Here is an 18,918-nt window from a genome sequence, read left to right as displayed (position 1 = left end):
TTTTTAAGTATGGTATGGGACAACTGCAAAAGTTGATTTATTCAGGGACAAGTGAGTATTAACTAGCTATTTGATTTAATCTACGTTGTCTACTAGCTATATTCTTTATGTGTGCACTAGGTTAGTTCATTAATTAATGCCATCATCTTGTAGAAAGCATGCCCGACTGATGTTGTTAAGTTAATTAGTGCCCTTAATTAATTGGTTTAAGATAATATGATCCATGTCCTAGCCGAGGAACTATGCTAATAATGTTCTATTGTATTGCTGCTGATTGCTGAATGTGTTGCTGTTGAGAGTGAAAGTAGTGTTCAGTTCAGACATGCGCGAAGTTGCAGGGGGAAAATATTCCTTGTCCATCCTGTTCGATGGATGACATGTAGTTTGACTGATAGTTTTTTTTTTATCACATCAGATTTTCATTTTTCTGTGAATTTTTGCTGAAGCTTTTGTTCCGTAGCTGTGATTTGGAGAGTTCCAATGTTAGAATGGCCTCTACATGTCCACCGTTATAACCTCATAAAGGATGTTTCATTTTAGTCGATTTGCTGGGGAAAAACAAACTGTGTATCTGCTTCCTGTAGCTGGAAAAAGCATGATACAGAGCCCTTGTGTCCGCTGCCTGCAATGGCGGATCCACAAACAAATCAGGGGTGATAATGAATAATAAAAGACCAGCGAAAAACACATCTCGTCCGTGGTCTCTCATTTTTTTTTCCTCAACGCGGCGCAATGCAACTGAAATTACACAAACTAATTATCAGGAATTAAACTGGATGGACTTAGCCTTAATTGCCTAAATAAGCTGTCAAGTAGAAATCCCCTCCCAACAATTTGTACAACTCAGCTTTCTTTTGGCTACTAGTAGAGCTACACCAATCTTGGTTTGCAGGTAATATAAAAGCTAAAAATAGTCTTGCCCCCCCCTGAGCTTGGGGAGCATCTGTGTTGCCGCCCACCAGTGCGGTGTGTCGTTGGGGGCAAGGATGAAAACGGAACGGAAATATCCCGAACCGAACCGCATCGTTTTCTATATTTAATCCGATCGAATCCGCATTTTCTTGTCCGATTTTACCGTTTTCGCTTTCGCATTTCAGATGTTTCGTATTTCAAATGTAAAAGTAGAAAACGGTTTAGACATTTTTCGACCGTTTTCTACTTTTCTACTTTTAATTTGAAATATTCCGAATTGAAAATTCGGTTTAAACCGAATTTGGCCAACTGCACAGGTCATACAACTCAATTACAGGTTGTTCACTACGCAGCTGCGTTCTTTCTACTGGTGGCTAGCTGCCCTCTCTTATAGACGGCGTCCAGCCTCATCTCTCGTCACCTCACGAGATGGTGCTAAATGTCAGGAAACCAGCAGCATCTACACGAAAGTCCACCTGGGCCATAGCCCATCAAGCTCATCGGTTTAACCCCCACCTGCAAAGTTAATCATTTGATAGTTTTTGCATCAGCCGAATAAATCTTTGTTACTCAAAAGAAAAATCTGAATAAATCTTTAAAATAAAATACTACATCTATTCTAAAAAGATTAATAAAATTATTCTGACTCAGTTCGAGTTCATGTTTCTATAATATGCACTTGTTAATTATTATATGCACTTGAACTTGATCATGTATGCACTTAGTCATGCACTTGGTCTACGAGTCGGTATTCCGTATTGAGTTTTCGTATATCGACCGTGTTCGACATAAATCCGCTCGAATTGGTTCGTTTTCGAAATTCTCGATAATTTGTAAGTTCGCGTTCGTTTTTATGTCCGGTTTTACCGTTTTCGCTTTCGTTTTCGTATTTCAAATGTAAAGGTAGAAAACAATTTAGGAGTTTTTTTTTTTTGACCGTTTCCGACCGTTTTCATCTTAGTTGGGGGCGCCACTGGCCGCCTTGCCTAGCCACGTCTCCAATCTCCATGCGAAGCCAGGAATAAGATTCAGAAGGAACATTGAGGGAGTCATTTACCCTTTAATTACATAGTAAATCAGCTACCGTTAAAGGTTTTAATGAAAAAATAGTAAAGTTATGGGGGTCCGCCCCCCCTCCAACTCCCACCTCCCCCATCTTTGCCACCAAAAGCAATGGGGGTATGCAAAGCCCGTGCTTGGTTGAGTTGCATGCCAAGCCAGTGCTGAATCTTACTACATGGGCTGTTGATTGACTAACATGTCCTAGGGGTAGTAATTAGTACTCCCCGTCCATAAAGAATACAGCTACGAGATTTATGCAATTCTAGCTTAACTTTGACTAAGTTTATAGTAAATAATATTAATATTTATGTCTTCAATTAGATTTGCTAGAAAATACATTTCATAATTAATTTAATGATAGTTATTTTGTATCATAAATATTAATATTTTCTTATATAACTTTGGTCGAACTTCAAATTATTCGACTCCTTAAAAAGTGAGAATTACATCCTTTTATGAACAGAGAAAGTAAGCGTTGCTTTAGGAATTTTGTTGCTTTATGTGGACCCGGGCTACAGCCGTAGCACTCGATCACCCTACGCCGGCGAGCTTTCCGGCCATGGCGCCGCCGTGACCCCTGCCCTGGCCACTGTTCCGGCATGCATCCTCTCTCTCTCTCCCTACTTCTACTCTCGGTCATACAGATCTAATCCGACGGTCGAGAATAGAAGATACCCCTTCGCCGGTCGCTTTTGCAAAAAGGCCATTACAATTATTTGGATCTCAACCCGTCGTCCCTGCACTTATTCTAAAGAGCCCCTCGGGTTTCTGATTATAGAACCTGCAGTCTAATGTGCAAATCCAGGATACGTTTTCTTCTTTAGAAAGCGTAGTTTCTTCGGTTTAGATCCAAAGTACGTTTTCACCTATTTACAGTTTTGCCACTAACCTGGTTTTAGCCATAGAATCTCCGTTTTAACTCCGATTTGATCCGTTCAAGTTGCGTTAGGTTCGTAATTGAATAATCTACATATTCATACTACTGTTAAGCATGTTTTCAACTTTTAAGATTCGAAGTTAGATTTAATCTATTATTTTACTAAAGGAAATCTTGTTTAATTCATAACTTCTTCGTTTTAGCTCTGATTTTTGTGATCTTCGCGTCTGTGTGATCGTAGCATCGCGTAGAACAGTTTTAAAACCTTTTTAACTTCTTTTTATACTGTTTGGTGTACTATTCTAATTATTTTATATTTGTTTGCTATGCCTATATGTATGGATGCCTGTGTGGTGTTGTTTGATCTCGAGTAGACAGTGAGTTCTATGTTGGTGATCTGGAGCAACTCTTTGAAGATCAAGACCAGCAACGATAATTTGAATTAAGGCAAGTATAATATGAGGCCCCTTGTTACCTATTCACTTTAATGCAATCTTAATTCATATGCATATGTTAATGAACCGCTTGGAGTCTATTTACCTTGATGTTGATTATCCTATCCTTGATTTACCTATGGGTTTTGTATGTGGGTAGTATGCTCAGTTTGCTCCAACTAACAATGATTAAAGAATACAATTAAAGATATATGCTACATGGTATTAAAAGATGCTTTTTAGCAACATGAAACCAAGGGGGCTAGAGCATTGGGCCTTTTCTTATGGTGCTCTAGTTTCTCTCCATAAGGACTCATCTTTAAGTGGCAACCTAGGACTTACAGTACAACCATGAGAACCACATGCCTCTGGTCTTAGTTCAGTACTTTGTTCTTTCTAGTTTGTAGCAGTTTATCGAAAAAGGGCAAGAGGGGCATACCAGGCTGGGTATGGGCTTCATCCCCAGGGTGTGTACTATGCTGCGAGTATTAGTGACATTTTTGGAGATGACTCCATAACACTTGGGAGATGGAATCCTTAGCGGTTGCTCCTTATTAGAACGACTAGGGAAAAACTTCGTAGTGTACCATGCCTGCTCACATTGGAAGTGTTTTGGGAGTAATTAACCCGGGCATATGGGCAACACGACTCATGGTGAAATTGTACAACCTCTACAGAGTGTAAAACTGGTATATCAGCCGTGCTCATGGACACGAGCGGCCTAGATCCTTACTGGATAGTGGGTTACTTGGATGGTTTGGGTTATGAATAAAATTGCCGATATTCCTAATTATTCATATTCGGGAGCCTAAGCATAACTTAGCAACTTAGGATTAATAGTAAAATATGACCAACTAAAAGTGCTTACCGCAGTTAAGCTGTGTCAAGCCTTTGAGCCTGCATTCCCTCATGTTATGCTTGCTAAGCGGTAGATGCTTACGCTTGTTCTATTTCAATACTTTGGCAAAATCCCGGATGGGTACTAGATGGAGGTTCTTCAGTGGAGTTTTCCAAGAGGTGTTAGGCTTGTGATCAACCAGTTGACAATTCCTATGGTGTTGGAGGCCTCACCAGAAGAATAGAGTTATATACTGTAAAGTAAGACTATGTCTTTTGTAACAAATATTTGTGCGCTATGTATTAAAGGCATTGTCTTTGATATTACCCCTTCATTTGTAACTATATGTGTGAATTGAATTCCTAGGCACACATATGGTGTATATCTGGTTTTATCCTTAAAACCAGGTGCTACAGATAGTTAGTGACACCTCGACTTTCACTGACATATTTTTTATATTCATACTTGAGCTATTTGACCATTTGGAATCTCTAATCATTCTAAATGATTCATGGAACATTCCCTACTCCTTAAAGTGGAGAGAACTACAGGTTGAAAGTAGAGAATGAAATGATGAGGGAGGAAACAATTGGTTTAGGCACCTAAAATGTACTCTGATTTCTGATAACTACCAAAGAGCAGGTTGTTTGAAAGGATACCTGGATATTATCACCCCTTGGGTGCCTTTTGTCCCCTTTCTCATACTGTCTCCAACAAGGGAGACCTAAAGACGACACCCATTCCAGGTTTTGGGTTATGCACAAGAAAGAGTCACGCACCCATACCTCAGCCCTCTCCAACAGTGACCTCATCCCTCCGCGCCCCAGCTTCAGATCTGGAGGCCACGACTACGACGGCCGCCCCCGGCTTCGGTGGCGGCGAAGGTGGAGCACGCAGAGCCTCCTAAGCGCCGGTGAGCAGGTAGGGGCTGGGCGCCCTGGGGCCTCAGATTCGGCCAGGCCCGGGCGCAGGGTGGCCACGACGGCATCAGCCAAGCCCAACGGCGGCCATGCCGCGAATGCGCGCGCGCCCTCGCGCGGGTGAGTCGTGGGGTCTGGCCTGGGAGGGGAGAAGGAGGAGGAGGGGGGAGGACGAGGGTGCCGACGCCCGGCGAGCGGGCCACCTCAGCGGTGCGGAGGCGTGCACGGGTGAGAGGCGGAGGCGTGCGCGGGCGGGCCACCATCGGAGATTTGCGTAGCGAGGAGAGAGGCGTTGCTTTTTTGCGTTTCGTTTGGGCTGGTAAGCAAAATGGGTCATGTGTTTGGGTCACCCGTTGGAGGATGTTTTGGGTAGGCAAAGCACTGTGTAGGACATATTTTGGGTTTGCCTCTCCCTATTGGAGACAGTCTCAGCAACAGTAACAACCTATCTTGACCAATGTTATCATATCATCCGATTAATCATGATTAATAGCGATTAATCGTCCTTATCGGTACCTAGCACTCGATTAGGCACGCCGAATCGATCAGAAACCTAATCGTTCGATTTATTCTTGACAGCATAAAGATAACTCTTAAATAAGAAACTATTGCATTCCGAAACATAGAAGACACTATCTCACAAATTGGACCAAAAAGATAATTACCGAGAAGCAATAAAAAACAATTTTGAAGTTTTGAACATCTTATTTTGCCACTGAAACATGAAACTGATAGAGCTGTTGTCCGCTAAAGAAAGGATGGTTTCTAAAATTCCCTAAATACACTACCATAATTCCAGGCTTTGCAGTTCATTTTGCATTGCTCAGGAACAAATCAGTTATTTGCTGGAATTATCCTCCCATTGGTTTGATCCCACGCTTCCCTTTCAACCAAGAACAATCAAGAAGAGAGCATCTCCTTAGAATCAAGACACCGAAAGCAAGATCACTCCATCAAGCTTAGATAGAATCAGGAAATCAAACAAGATATATTAGCATTGTACACTTAACTTGAAGTATGTAGACTGTCAAAAATATTTGGGCGAGATGGGGGTAGTCGTGGCGGACTGCGGCGGTCGGGCGGAGATTCGGATGGGAGGTGTTGGCCCGGCTGCGGCAAACAGCTTCGGGAGCCGCTTCGCCCTATCACAATCCAAACACCCAAACCAGCGCCGGCTTCACCGAGGGAGCCCCAGAAAACCCATGCAATTGTCATGAGGAGCTGATTTCGCCCAGCTCTTTCCCCATGTTTGTGGGCCTGCCCAAAAATGCCCTGATGAGGCCACACGACGGTGTCGCGGAGTAGAGGTGCGGCGCCGTCGGGGCGGGTGGATGTTGTCGTGGCTGTGCAACGCCGTCGGAGTGGAGGGGTGCAGCACCGTCGGTTGGGGTGGGCGGAGTTGTGCCGACGCGACAGGCCGCGCTGCCAGAGCAAGCAGAGGGAATCGCGCGGCGCTGAGTCGTCGTGGTGGCCGCACGTGCTCTGGCTCCTCCGGCGGCTAGCCATGCGTATTAGTCTTATTTTTCATGTTTATTCTTGGTTCATTAGTTAGAAACATAATAATACAAATTGAGATCAACGATATAAATCCTATGTGCAACCAAGTCAAGTAATCAGGGGGTATTATAGACATGTTACATCATTCATCTATTCTAGAAAAAAACATTGTTTTGCCAAACGGTTTTTAAAAGGGCTTCTGCTCCTTCAGGAGGAACAGGAGCCAGAGCTATTTTTGAAGGAGCCGGAGCCCTCCCAAACAGATCCAAAATGTGATGGACCATTCCCAAAATGTGGTGGACGATTCTAGTTTCATCTTATTAGGAGTAGAGAGTTTGGTTTTTCTTTATACATTAGGATCTCTGCTTTCATCGTTGCACAGGAGAAATGGAGGCACCAGCGGCGTGTTTGTTTGCTGGACTAGGATAGCCTGCTCGGACGAGCCTAGCCAGGGTACGAAAGAGCAGGGCCAATAGTTGCAACAGCAGCTTGTTTGGTCCAACTTCCTAGCAGATCGAGCCACTTTCAGCCCAAATTTTGTTTGTTTGCCTGTACCAAGCTGCAGGGTGAGCCAAGCCCTCCTTGATAGCTTTGCTAGCTCACAAAAGACTAATAAAAGTAAAAATACAAGAGGTGACAGTGAGGCGTGTAGCTCCAAATGAATTGCGTGCAGATCATGTCAAGACTCGAAAGCTCCTAAGATCATGTCATCAAGGAATCAATTGCGTGCAGATCGGAACCAGCTGATTCGAATGCAAAACTAGAATCGACTTTCTTTAGGTAGCGCTAGCAGATAACGACGAAGGCTATAATTGGCGCCAGGACGAGACATGTTGGACTCTACAAAAAGAGAAAGATTAGAGTCCAAGTTATCTTAAATTAGAAATGTTTTCTCAAGGGTCCAAAATTGTGATGATTCGTGCTTAGACATGAGTCATGTGCAGGTGCCAGGTATAAATATCAAAGTCCGGCTATTGTAAAAGACACAATCAATCAAATACCAGTTATTCACTTTTTTCGGCTCCGGCCACCCCTTAGGAGTAGGAGTAGAGTAGATCTCGGCGAGTTCTTCAGCAAGTATGGCTGCATCGATACGGTCGACCTCTACTGCTTGTCTGTAAGTACCGTCATGGCTTATACCTATGTTCGTACGGCTGCATCGATCCAGTCGACCTCCACTGTGACTCTGGTATGAGTTAGTTATCGACTCTTGTCTAGTTCAAGTATGGCTACATCGATCCGATCGACCTCCACTACTTAAACTAGATTAAGGTCAAGTTATCGGCTCTATCTAAGGGTGGCGTTCCTTCGGATAGATTCATTAAGTTACCGATATTGCTTATTGCTTCCATTATTTATTTAATTATAGCAATATCACTTTGCCCGATTGGGATTGATCTAGATCGACCTTATATCTTTTTTAACCCATCATTTGTTAATCTAAACTGATCTAATCTGCACTTTAAACGATGAGTTATGTTTTATCGGCTGTTTTTACATCAATCTTGATCGTGCATAGCGTGCGGTTAAGGCATGTTTGATCTTGAGTAGATCTATTGGCTAGCGAAAACTGTTCCATGGCTCGTTATCATGGCCTGTGTGATTCTGCCTCACACCCCACTGTTAGCACCGTGGAGTGTGGATCGTTATTTGGTAGATCTGTTCTTGAGGGGACATGACCTTAACTGTGCGCTATGCCTGAATCGGCCGTTTTAGCCGATATCGAACACTTTCATGAATAGTTCGCATCACGAGATTGTTGAAGTAGGGGTAGGTTGAAAGATATGTTAGCCCTATGATCTTACTATTGTATTACGGCCTGCATGATTCTGCCTCATGCCCCACTGATATTAGTAATAAGTTAGGGTCGTCGAGTCTATTGTTGTTTCTACTGCCTGCATGATTCTGCCTCATGCCCCACTGGTCATAGCGATAGACGAGATCTAATATGTTAATTAGATTTACCTCTATTAAATGGTTGAATGATGATGAACTATTTCTTTTAAATAAAAAGGGGCTCGGTTACTCGCAGTCATTAGCTTAGCATGAACTAATTATTATTGATATCCTTTTGCCAGTGACCAATATTTGTTTAAAGAATGATATCCATCCTGAACGATAACCGATTCTTCTTACACAACTCCATGATCTTTAACCGATTTATTATTATGAATATGCTGAAATCGACTATTTAGTCGATCTCCTTTCATATTGGCTCTCAGAGCCGCACATTCGGGACTGTCTGGCAACACCAGCATGTTCCGCCCTTAATTACTGATAAACTTTCTCTCCTTGTCAATTGCAGGTTTAAATTGACTGGCACGTCTCGGGAGGAGTACGCTGGATTGACCACCCCTATGCTGAAGCTAGGCGGATCTCCAGCTCCATCGAGCAGACCCTTCCGGCTTGCTCGTGTATCCTCAGCATGGGACAAAATTCTGTGTCGACACCGGGGGGTAGAGTTACAAGTCAGTTAGATCTAAGAGATAACCAATAAGTAATAACAAATTACAGGAATCACGAGATCGAGCATATCCTAATAGATCTCATAGCATCTTCAGGATATCGCCCGTGATGTCTTGTGACACATGCCGAGCAGTACCGTGCACCATAAGTCTTCTTTTTGTGGGCTAGACCACCCCTGGCGCGCGCAGCCCATGTAGTCTGCCATGAGTATCTAGGGTCATACCCCCCATAGCTAGTCCCCAAGCGCCTTGTATCCGCTGTGCAACACCGTCTTGAGCTTATCCGAGCAGGTGTAAACAAAGCCGAGCAGTTAGACTCATCGTCCGACCACCCTAATGAGTCGCCAAGCAGTTGTGGACCGTAACCTACAAGCTTAACTGTCCAGCCAAGCCTGGGCTTTCCCAAGTAAGGCTTGCCAGAAGGATGTAAGGAGCTCAAGTTCAAAATCGAAAATTTCCTCACTGTGAACCAAGTGTGCCCACTTAGAGTCCGACCACGAGAAATGGAGATAATCTTCTTCAACTTCGGGAGGCATGGATTCTTCCAGTGAACAGATTAAAGAAAAACACTCTCACCGCAAGGTGAAGTGTGCCCACTTAGTCCTCGAGCCTGATAGTAGGTGACATGGTCACGTGGTGCCAGGGTCCAGAAAGTAGAAGAAAGATAGAGGACTAGCCGAACAGGCAACCAGTCCACAGGCTGAGCCCTGAAATGAAAAGCACACATTCACCACAAGGTGAAGTGTGCCCACTTAGTCCCTGAGCCTGACAGTAGGTGACGTGGTCACGTGGTGCCAGGGTCAGAAACAGTAGTAACCAAAAAAAGAGTCCCTAGTATGGTGAGAAACTGAATCATAATGATGACATAGTCCACGAGCCACAAGTGAAAATCTCAGATAAACCAAGAAGTGTCGATTACTCAAATCATGGAGAAAAAATTGGAGTAATGACTGTACAATAGAAATTACTGAGCCTTGATGGTATTGCGGAGAGGTCGGCGAATATTCGGTGTGTAGTACCAAGTTGCGTAAAAAAATGGGAGATATGGGCCATAATTGCGTGGAAGCCCAGATAACGGCCCAGCACGCTGCTTTGGGGAATTAAGAAGGGCGCAAATCAGCATGGTGCGGTTTCCCAAAAACCCTTGAATGTGAAAAGTCGGGATGGTCTCTTTATAACTATGTTGCCGCACACCGCGCTCCCACCTTTGCCACTTCGTCACTTCACCTTCCTCCTCGCCCTCGTGCTCCCCCATTCACATTCACACACACTCCGCCGCTAGGGCTAAAAAGCTTGCGTAAAGGGACCAATTCTGATCTAGATCTGAATGATGGCGTCGAAGAGGGGAGGTGGTAACACGAATAAGGTGGCCACCGAGGCGAGCCATGACAAGGAATGGTGATGTAGACTAGGCCCAATCTTCCGAAAGGTATGATAGCGTCGATTGGTGGAGACTCGACGTTCACGATCTAGGCTTCGAACCAAGACAGATTCGGTCCCCCGCAACCGTTACACCACTGCTCCGTTAGTTATCAACCACGCGAACGCGACTGACCTCGCCGAGAAGGCTTTCCTGCAAGCGAATCGAGAACACAAGCAAGAACGAGATAAACACAATCTGAAATTGCAAATAAATATGAGGCTTATGATAATGAGAAAGAGTTCAAGTCTTTATTCGAAAGGACTAATCACCATAGGCGAACAAGATCAAGAACTGGGGCCTTGGTTCACAGCAAGCGGCCTTGGCAGCGACGGTTGCAGCAAAACGATGTCTATTTCACGAGGAAATCAAGAACTAAAAAAAACCCAAACCCTAAGGAGAGCGACGACTGCTATTTATAGAGTCTTGGGCGTCACCCCCCTGGATGCGCCCCCTAATGGGCCCAAACACGATACACGGTCCAACGGACCAAAAGATGGTGTCGCAGCACCCTGACAGATTCTGGACGCTGACTTGTTTCGACGATTACTGTTGATTACAAAGGTCTTTTGATGTGAAACCAATTGGATTGGCTTCCTTATCAAATTAGCTTTCCAACCATATGTGGATCGTTGAAAACGGAGTCTGGATACGTCCTGGGTGACCAGTTTAAGGCAGACTGGTCCTAGAGACCGAGGCAGACTCGAACTTGAGTTGCTTTGGGCCTCCACCTTGGGGACTCGAACCGAATTAGCCTCGGACCTTCTTCTTGACTTGGACACCCTTGGTGATCTCCTTGGTCACCATATGGTTCTCCAAGCATGGTCATATGTATGGAGGTCATGTCCTCATCATCCTCCCTTTCTTGATGAAAAGCCGTCCTCGGCGTCGATTTTGTTTGAAGTCGATCCTGCACAACATGAGGACAATCGAGGTTTCCAAAATAATGAAAATAGACAATGTTGTGAGAAAGAATATGACCACATGTCCAGGTTCGTATCATGTCTTGTCCTACAGACATGTAGTCTGCTCGATGGAAATACACACAATCTTTGCCAATACTATCCTGCAAAAGATTAGTACTAACAAGAAACATATGCTCCCTTTCTTTGGATTCCACTTGTGTTCGAAAAGCAAAACTAGAGGAACATGGCATAACAACAGTGTTGATTTTACTATCCTCTAGTTGATCATTACTTTGCACAACAAAAAGAGAATTCAGATTTGTACAAATATAAACTCGTTGTATCAAATATCGCCCTTGGTTGTTATATTTACCAAAAACATGATATGTATGTCTAGGGAACCATGGTAAATCAGCATATGCATAAAGTTTCTCCTCTAAAGAACTAAGATTACACAGAACATCAAATTCAATGTAACCCAAAGTATTTAAAGAAGACAACAATTTCGGCTTGTCAACTTCACTAACATTATGAATAACAAGTGTATTTTCAGCACAAGTGCTCGATTTTAGCACACATATAGCATGATCATTCTTCAATGATTGCATGGGTATAACATAAATATCATTATGCAAGTCATCTTCGTCACAAAAAACATCAAGCAAATCATCTTGTGACAAAGGTAAATCAAGCGAAGGCTCCACTAAAATTTGCTCTATCATAGTATGATTGGTGGAAAAATTCATCACATCAAGAGAACTCTCACCTTCCGTGAGTTTAGCTTCGTGGGCTTTACGTTTGCTCTCATGTTCAGCAGGAGTAATAGTTGATGGTTCTGAATTGTCGCATGAGACTGTGAGCATCTCATTTTCTGTCACGTCATCCTCGCTCTTTTGTACATTGTCCTGCAAAAGGTTAGGCATAGCAGGAGGAATAACAAGAGATTGATCTAGTTGATGCACCTCATCATTTGAATTAATTACAAGAGATGGATTAACAAAATTTTGTCTCATAAGATCTTTCATATCATTCCAAGTTTGAGGTTTATCAGAAGGATCTAAAGACTCCCACCAAGATAAAGCAGAATGTCGCAAAACACTAGATGTATTTTTTACCTTCCTTCTTGGACACATAAAGCGAGTAGCAAATATGTTATCTATGGCAATTTCCCACTCTATGTACTCATCAGCACCTATACCATCATAAGTTGGTGGATACGAACAACCTATCATTGTTAGAAGACAACAAAAGACAACACAAAAGTATTATCCCTATCAACTACTTAGGTTGTGGACAAGGAAAAACAAGGCACTCAACTCTCAAGCGTCTTACCACGGTCTTACAACACTACTAGAAATGTGTTCATCAATGACGATTCAGTCGTGACGCTTACAAATTTCGTCACAGAACAAGCGCTTTCTATGATGAAATTTCTAGCTTCGTCATAAGTAACAAGTGATGGAGCTTTGGCACGAAGAATAATGACGAAAACAAAAGAATCGTCATAAAACAACAAAACTAAATCGTCATAGATCATTTGGCTCGTGTACCACCTCGAGGACATGGCGCCATGGTCCCACCAGTAGGTCCCACCTCGAGGACGTGGCAACGTGGTCCCACCATTGGGTCCCAACCTCGAAGAGGTGGCGATGCGGTCCCACCAGCGGGTCTCAGCCTGAGGACGTGGCAGCGAACAAGTGGGGCAGCGTGGCCCACACGGTCTAGGTGGACCTGCATCCTTCCGCCTCCCTTTTTTTTGCCAAAAAATAGCGCACACAGGGAGATTCGAACCCGCGACCTGCTGCTAGACATGTTGGTGCGTTACCACTGGAGCACTCGCCGTTTTGTGATAAAGGCATGCATGTTTTTCTATTTGTAAACGTATAACATGATAATTGATGATTTTTTTCCTAAAAATTTCTAAAATCATTCTCTATCAATTTATTTTGTTGGTTTTGTCAATATATACATATGAAAAGTTTGAGCAATTTAAATTTTGAATTTAAAAAAATTGCAACTTCAGACAAGATTTTGGTTCCCCAAATGATTTCAGCTAAAAAAGTGATAAATACCAAAGTTGAATAACTCATCAAGATCTACAACTTTTGTATTGGTCATTTCTTCATATGATAAAGTGGTAACGGCATTGTTCACAAATGTGACACATCTCTCACAAGGTTTTATAAACTATATGAGACATGTGTAAGATTAGTGAACAATGTGTGCTAAGAATTTGTCAAATGAAGAAATGAACAAAATAAAAGTTGTATATATTCATGAGTTGAAAAACTTTGGTATTCATCGCTTTTTATGTTGAAATCAATTTGGGTCTCAAATTTTGGTTCGAACTTGTCATTTTTCAAAATTTCAAATTTGAAAGGTTCAAATTTTGTCAAATGACAAGATGACTAAAATAAAAGTTGTATATATTCATGAGTTGAACAACTTTGGTATTCATCGCTTTTTATGTTGAAATCAATTTGGGTCTCAAATTTTGGTTCGAACTTGTCGTTTTTCAAAATTTCAAATTTGAAAGGTCCAATTTTGTCAAATGACAAGATGACTAAAATAAAAGTTGTAGATATTAATTAGTTGAACAACTTTGGTATTCATCACTTTTTATGTTGAAATCATTTTGGGTCTCAAATTTTGGTTCGAACTTGTTGTTTTTCAAAAATTCCAACTTGAAAGTTTCAAATTTTGTCAAATGACAAGATGACTAAAATAAAAGTTGTAGATATTAATGAGTTGAACAACTTTGGTATTCATCACTTTTTATGTTGAAATCATTTTGGGTCTCAAATTTTGGTTCGAACTTGTCATTTTTTAAAATTTCAAATTTGAAAGGTTCAAATTTTGTCAAATGACAAGATGACCAAAATAAAAGTTGTAGATCTTGATGAGTTGAACAACTTTTATATTCATCACTTTTGCATATGAAATCATTTAGGGTTTGAAACTTTGGTTTGAACTTGTCAAAATTCAAATTTCAAATTTTAAAATGTGTAAAACATTGTCACATCCAAGTTTGATCAAACTTAAATGCTGAAGCATGATTTTAGAAATTTTTAGAAAATAAACCATCACATTTGGAGTTAGTATGAGGGAGAACAACTAGTTACAAAGTTTACCCACAAATTAAAAAGAGAAATCACACTATTCTAGATGATCCTTACGTGATCTTAGTGAACAGTGTGATTTCTTTTTTTAATGTGTGGGTCAACTTTGTAACTAGTTTTTCTTCCTCGTACTAACTCCAAATCTGATGATTTTTTTCCTAAAATTTTCTAAAATCATTATCTATCAATTTATTTTGTTTGTTTTGTCAATATATACATATGAAAAGTTTGAGCAATTTAAATTTTGAATTTAAAAAAAATGCAACTTTCAGACAAGATTTTGGTTCCCCAAATGATTTCAGCTGAAAAAGTGATAAATACCAAAGTTGAATAACTCATCAAGATCTACAACTTTTGTATTGGTCATTTCTTCATATGATAAAGTGGTAACGACATTGTTCACAAATGTGATACATCTCTCATAAGGTTTTATAAACTACATGAGACATGTGTAAGATTAGTGAACAATGTGTGCTAAGAATTTGTCAAATGAAGAAATGACCAAAATAAAAGTTGTAGATATTCATGAGTTGAACAACTTTGGTATTCATCACTTTTTATGTTGAAATCAATTTGGGTCTCAAATTTTGGTTCCAACTTGTCATTTTTCAAAAGTTCAAATTGGAAAGGTTCAAATTTTGTCAAATGAAGAAATGACCAAAATAAAAGTTGTAGATATTCATGAGTTGAACAACTTTGGTATTCATCACTTTTTATGTTGAAATCAAATTGGGTCTCAAATTTTGGTTCGAACTTGTCGTTTTTCAAAATTTCAAATTTGAAAGGTTCAAATTTTGTCAAATGACAAGATCACTAAAATAAAAGTTGTAGATAATAATGAGTTGAACAACTTTAGTATTCATCACTTTTTATGTTGAAATCATTTTGGGTCTCAAATTTTGGTTCGAACTTGTCATTTTTTAAAATTTCAAATTTGAAAGGTTCAAATTTTGTCAAATGACAAGATGACCAAAATAAAAGTTGTAGATCTTAATGACCTCTACAACTTTGATGTTTATCAAATTTTTATTTAAGATTATTTGGTGTCTCAAAATTATTTTAGTAGTTTTGATTTTAATTATTTCGAACTACTTTACGTTATTATTACCTTTTTTCGTGGGAGCCACCAAAATACAAGTTCCAGTATCCCTAATGAAACACTTCATTTCCACCAATTTTCAGGATGTGAGCTCAAATAAAACATGTATTCTTATATATATTTTTGTCTTTTGAGACGTTGTTTGACATGACATGTAGTTTAAGTTGGAGTTAATTTACAAAATCGTGCAGTAAATGACTTAAACCTTAAGAAATAGCAAATAACTTCAAAAACCCTTGACAATCCTAGACAACACCTCTTAGCTAGTCTAGTTAATGTAAAAATTATGTTGAACACATAAGTATCATGTAAACCATAGTTATTATGATTTAATTGTGATGATTAAAATGGAAAAAATATGAGACATGTTGGGCCTTAAAATGATGCTCAGGTTCAGCCCAAATCAAGACCCCTCTCTCTCAGCTGTTAGATCTCAAAAGGGACGGTCCATATACGCTATACTTCGTATAAAACCCACGAAACCCTACCCTCTTCCTGTACTCCACCACCACCAGACCACCACCCCTCTCCTGCGCCTCCTTTTCTCTTCTCCCCGTCGTGAGACGCAGAGCCGCAGCAGAGCAGCTTCCTCGATTCCTCCTGTCCACCAGCCGCCAGCTGCCGCCCCCAATGGTCTAATCCTACGCTGTGCCACACTCACCTCTCCCTCACGGTCAGCAAGAACTGGAGGCCGCAGGATGCGTCGGCCCTACTTGATGAATAGAGCGGAGGCAGCCAAAGCCCCCTAACCGCCGTGCCGTGGCAGGAGAGGAGGCAGATGGATCCACCACGGACAGGATTCGGTGGCGCACGGTAAGGGCTATGCCGGATCCAGCACTGGCACAAGGCGGGAGGTGGCGGCGCCCGAGCATGGCGGCAGCCTCGTGCATGAGCAGCGGGCCACTGTGCATCCGGCGGCGCATGAGCTAGATCCATCGTCAGCGCAAGGCGAGCGGTGGCAGCACTCGAGCTTTCCTCGTCCTCCCCTGTGCGCTCCTGCTTCCTTCCATTCTGAGGTACTGTAATGCACATCCTCATACTCTCACTATGCCGTTTGGTTGATAATCATTATAGCTGAAACTTTAGGTGAATGGCGATGCTAGTCTCTTCGGAAGTACAAAACTAGTAATCGACTGAATACCAAAATGTCATCAATTAACACTCCAAATGCAAAATGTGATCAATATTTGACAACTTCAGGTGCACAGAGTTGGTTCCTGATAAGGTTCGGTCAGCACTTCAGAACACACTCAAGGATTACAGCTGGATTACCTTGATCTCTACATTGTAAGAAGCCAAAACCAATGAGTTGTTGTTTCAACTTTCTTACTGTGTTATGCAAATATGCAAGATCAGTTGATACTTTCTAATAGTTTCATGGCTTGTAAATAATTTATAAATGCTATTGTTGTCTGTTCATGGTACAATCCCATTTTTAGTTACCTAGGAACGTGTGATGTTCAATGGTTTCTATTCTGTGCTACCACAGTAGTTAGCTCTGGTATGAAAGCTTCAGATCAAAGCATCTGAAATATTTGCAAAGCATTGGCTTTATTTATATGCTACAATGCTGCCTAGGATACTGTTTCATGTTTACTTTGAGTTGTCAGATTCCATTAGTATCAACTGATCTTGGAAGAGTAACCATTCAATCTTAAGCATCTGTTGACTGAGCGTGGATAATGAAATTAAGTACTGCTGGTAGCAGATATATTCATATATGCACATCTTAACTAACCATCCAGATAGTACATAAGTGTTTTAAGAAGGAAGATTTGGTCAGAACGCGACCTGCAGTTAGTTAATGCTTATTTTTATTTTTATTTTCCTCACATGATCGCCACAGTTAGTTAATGCAGCCTTGTGTCCTACAATATTTTTATGCAGGAGACTAACATGTCCAAGTGGTCATGCATGTGGAAGAAGCACAGCTGAAGCAGCCGAACAAGCTTCCCCCTGTGATGTGTGTGGAAAATAATGGTACACCCTGAAATCCAAGACTTAAGTTGTGCTAGCTGTTACTTCTCACCATTTTTTTTCGGTCCCTCAATATATTGGAATCAGTTCTTATATGTCGCTCGATGTCTAGACATAGTTGTTCTTATAGCCATCAGTTTTGTATATAGCTGACTTATATAAAATGTATGGTGGATTAATGAGATATGTTGCTTCGTATATGGTGGATTAATGATATCTTTTGCTTCCTATATGAAATGACATGTGATGAATTTGTGATGGTGGTTTTTTGACGTCAGTTTCTATCAATGCAACATAGGTTTTTATTTTTTAAAATACATCTTGTGTGATATTTCCTCCTCAAATTAATGCAATAAGTATCAACTAATGATGGGTCATTGCTGTTTCAGTCAAATATGGAAGCTTTGAGGATAGAACCTGTTGCTGAAGGTGAGACAGCAGTGTCCAGTGTGCAGGTTGTGTCCTAGGTGCTCTCCCAGAACAGCTCAAACCTTTTCCTGAAGAGTGTTGGCATCAAACTAGTGTCATCCTCCAAATCATCATCGTAAAATGAAAGCGAGCTTCGGGAGCAACTAGCAGCTGAAGCTACGGCTGCTGTACAAGGTGAAATCGATGAACTCAGGAAGAGAAGTGAAGAAGCTGAGGAAAAGCTGGCGAGGACACAAAAGGAGATGGAGGAGTACAAGAAGCTGACAGAGATAAGCAACAAGGCAATGGAGGAGAACAATGCGCTGCTCAAGCATATCTTGGCCATCAACAATGCTTCTTCGACATGAGCGCTGCTCATAGCTGCTGGTTCATTAAGCAAGGGGTCTGCTGGTGATTTTATTTATGTAGTAACTTATGTTGCTGGTGGTTGGCAACTTTTTATTATTTCCTGTGATGTTAATGTGAACTGAGATGAAACTAGTAGTTCAAATGTGATGTCTAGTGAGTTATGTGAACCGAGTTTAGAATTGTTGATTAAGTTGTTGGTCATTGGAATACTGGACCTATTAATTTATGGAAGCTTTTGGTCATTCCAGTATTATTTGCATTCTGTAATGAAATCAACATGTGCACTTGTGATGAATTATCTGACCTTTCTGTGACGATTTGATAATTGATTCTGTGATGAATTTCTATTTACTTCAGTGACGAAAATGAGAACCTATCACAGCAAGCCTTGTGGCCCAATAAAAATTGGACACGTGGACCATCCACATCACTGGCCACGTCAGCTACCACGTGGTCGGACACATCACCTGCAATGTGGACGCGCCACGTGGACAAGACATGTCAGCTGCCAGCGTGGCAGACGTCGTCTGGCCGCTTAACAGACGGCAAGTCATGACGAAAAAGGGGCTATATCAATGACGAAAATAGATCATCATAGAAAGAATACACTTCTATG

General features: G+C 41.4%; 1 long non-coding RNA gene across 2 annotated transcripts; it reads left to right on the top strand.

The window, feature by feature from the left end:
- Positions 1–16,213: 16,213 nt before the first annotated feature.
- On the top strand, positions 16,214–18,552 carry LOC136485202 (uncharacterized). 2 transcript variants are annotated; one of them, XR_010766360.1, is made up of 5 exons: positions 16,214–16,564; positions 16,749–16,835; positions 17,436–17,528; positions 17,915–18,235; positions 18,335–18,552. It is a non-coding gene; the product is annotated as an uncharacterized lncRNA (long non-coding RNA). The 2 variants fall into 2 exon arrangements; XR_010766359.1 differs by lacking the exon at positions 16,214–16,564 and having other exon boundaries at positions 16,592–16,835.
- The last annotated feature ends 366 nt before the right edge of the window (positions 18,553–18,918 follow it).

The sequence above is a fragment of the Miscanthus floridulus genome, chromosome 10 (genome assembly GCF_019320115.1).
Source record: "Miscanthus floridulus cultivar M001 chromosome 10, ASM1932011v1, whole genome shotgun sequence".
Classification (NCBI taxonomy): domain Eukaryota; kingdom Viridiplantae; phylum Streptophyta; class Magnoliopsida; order Poales; family Poaceae; genus Miscanthus; species Miscanthus floridulus.
The sequence above is the reverse complement of the archived record's forward strand: the minus strand, read 5'-3'. Positions and strand labels throughout refer to the sequence as shown.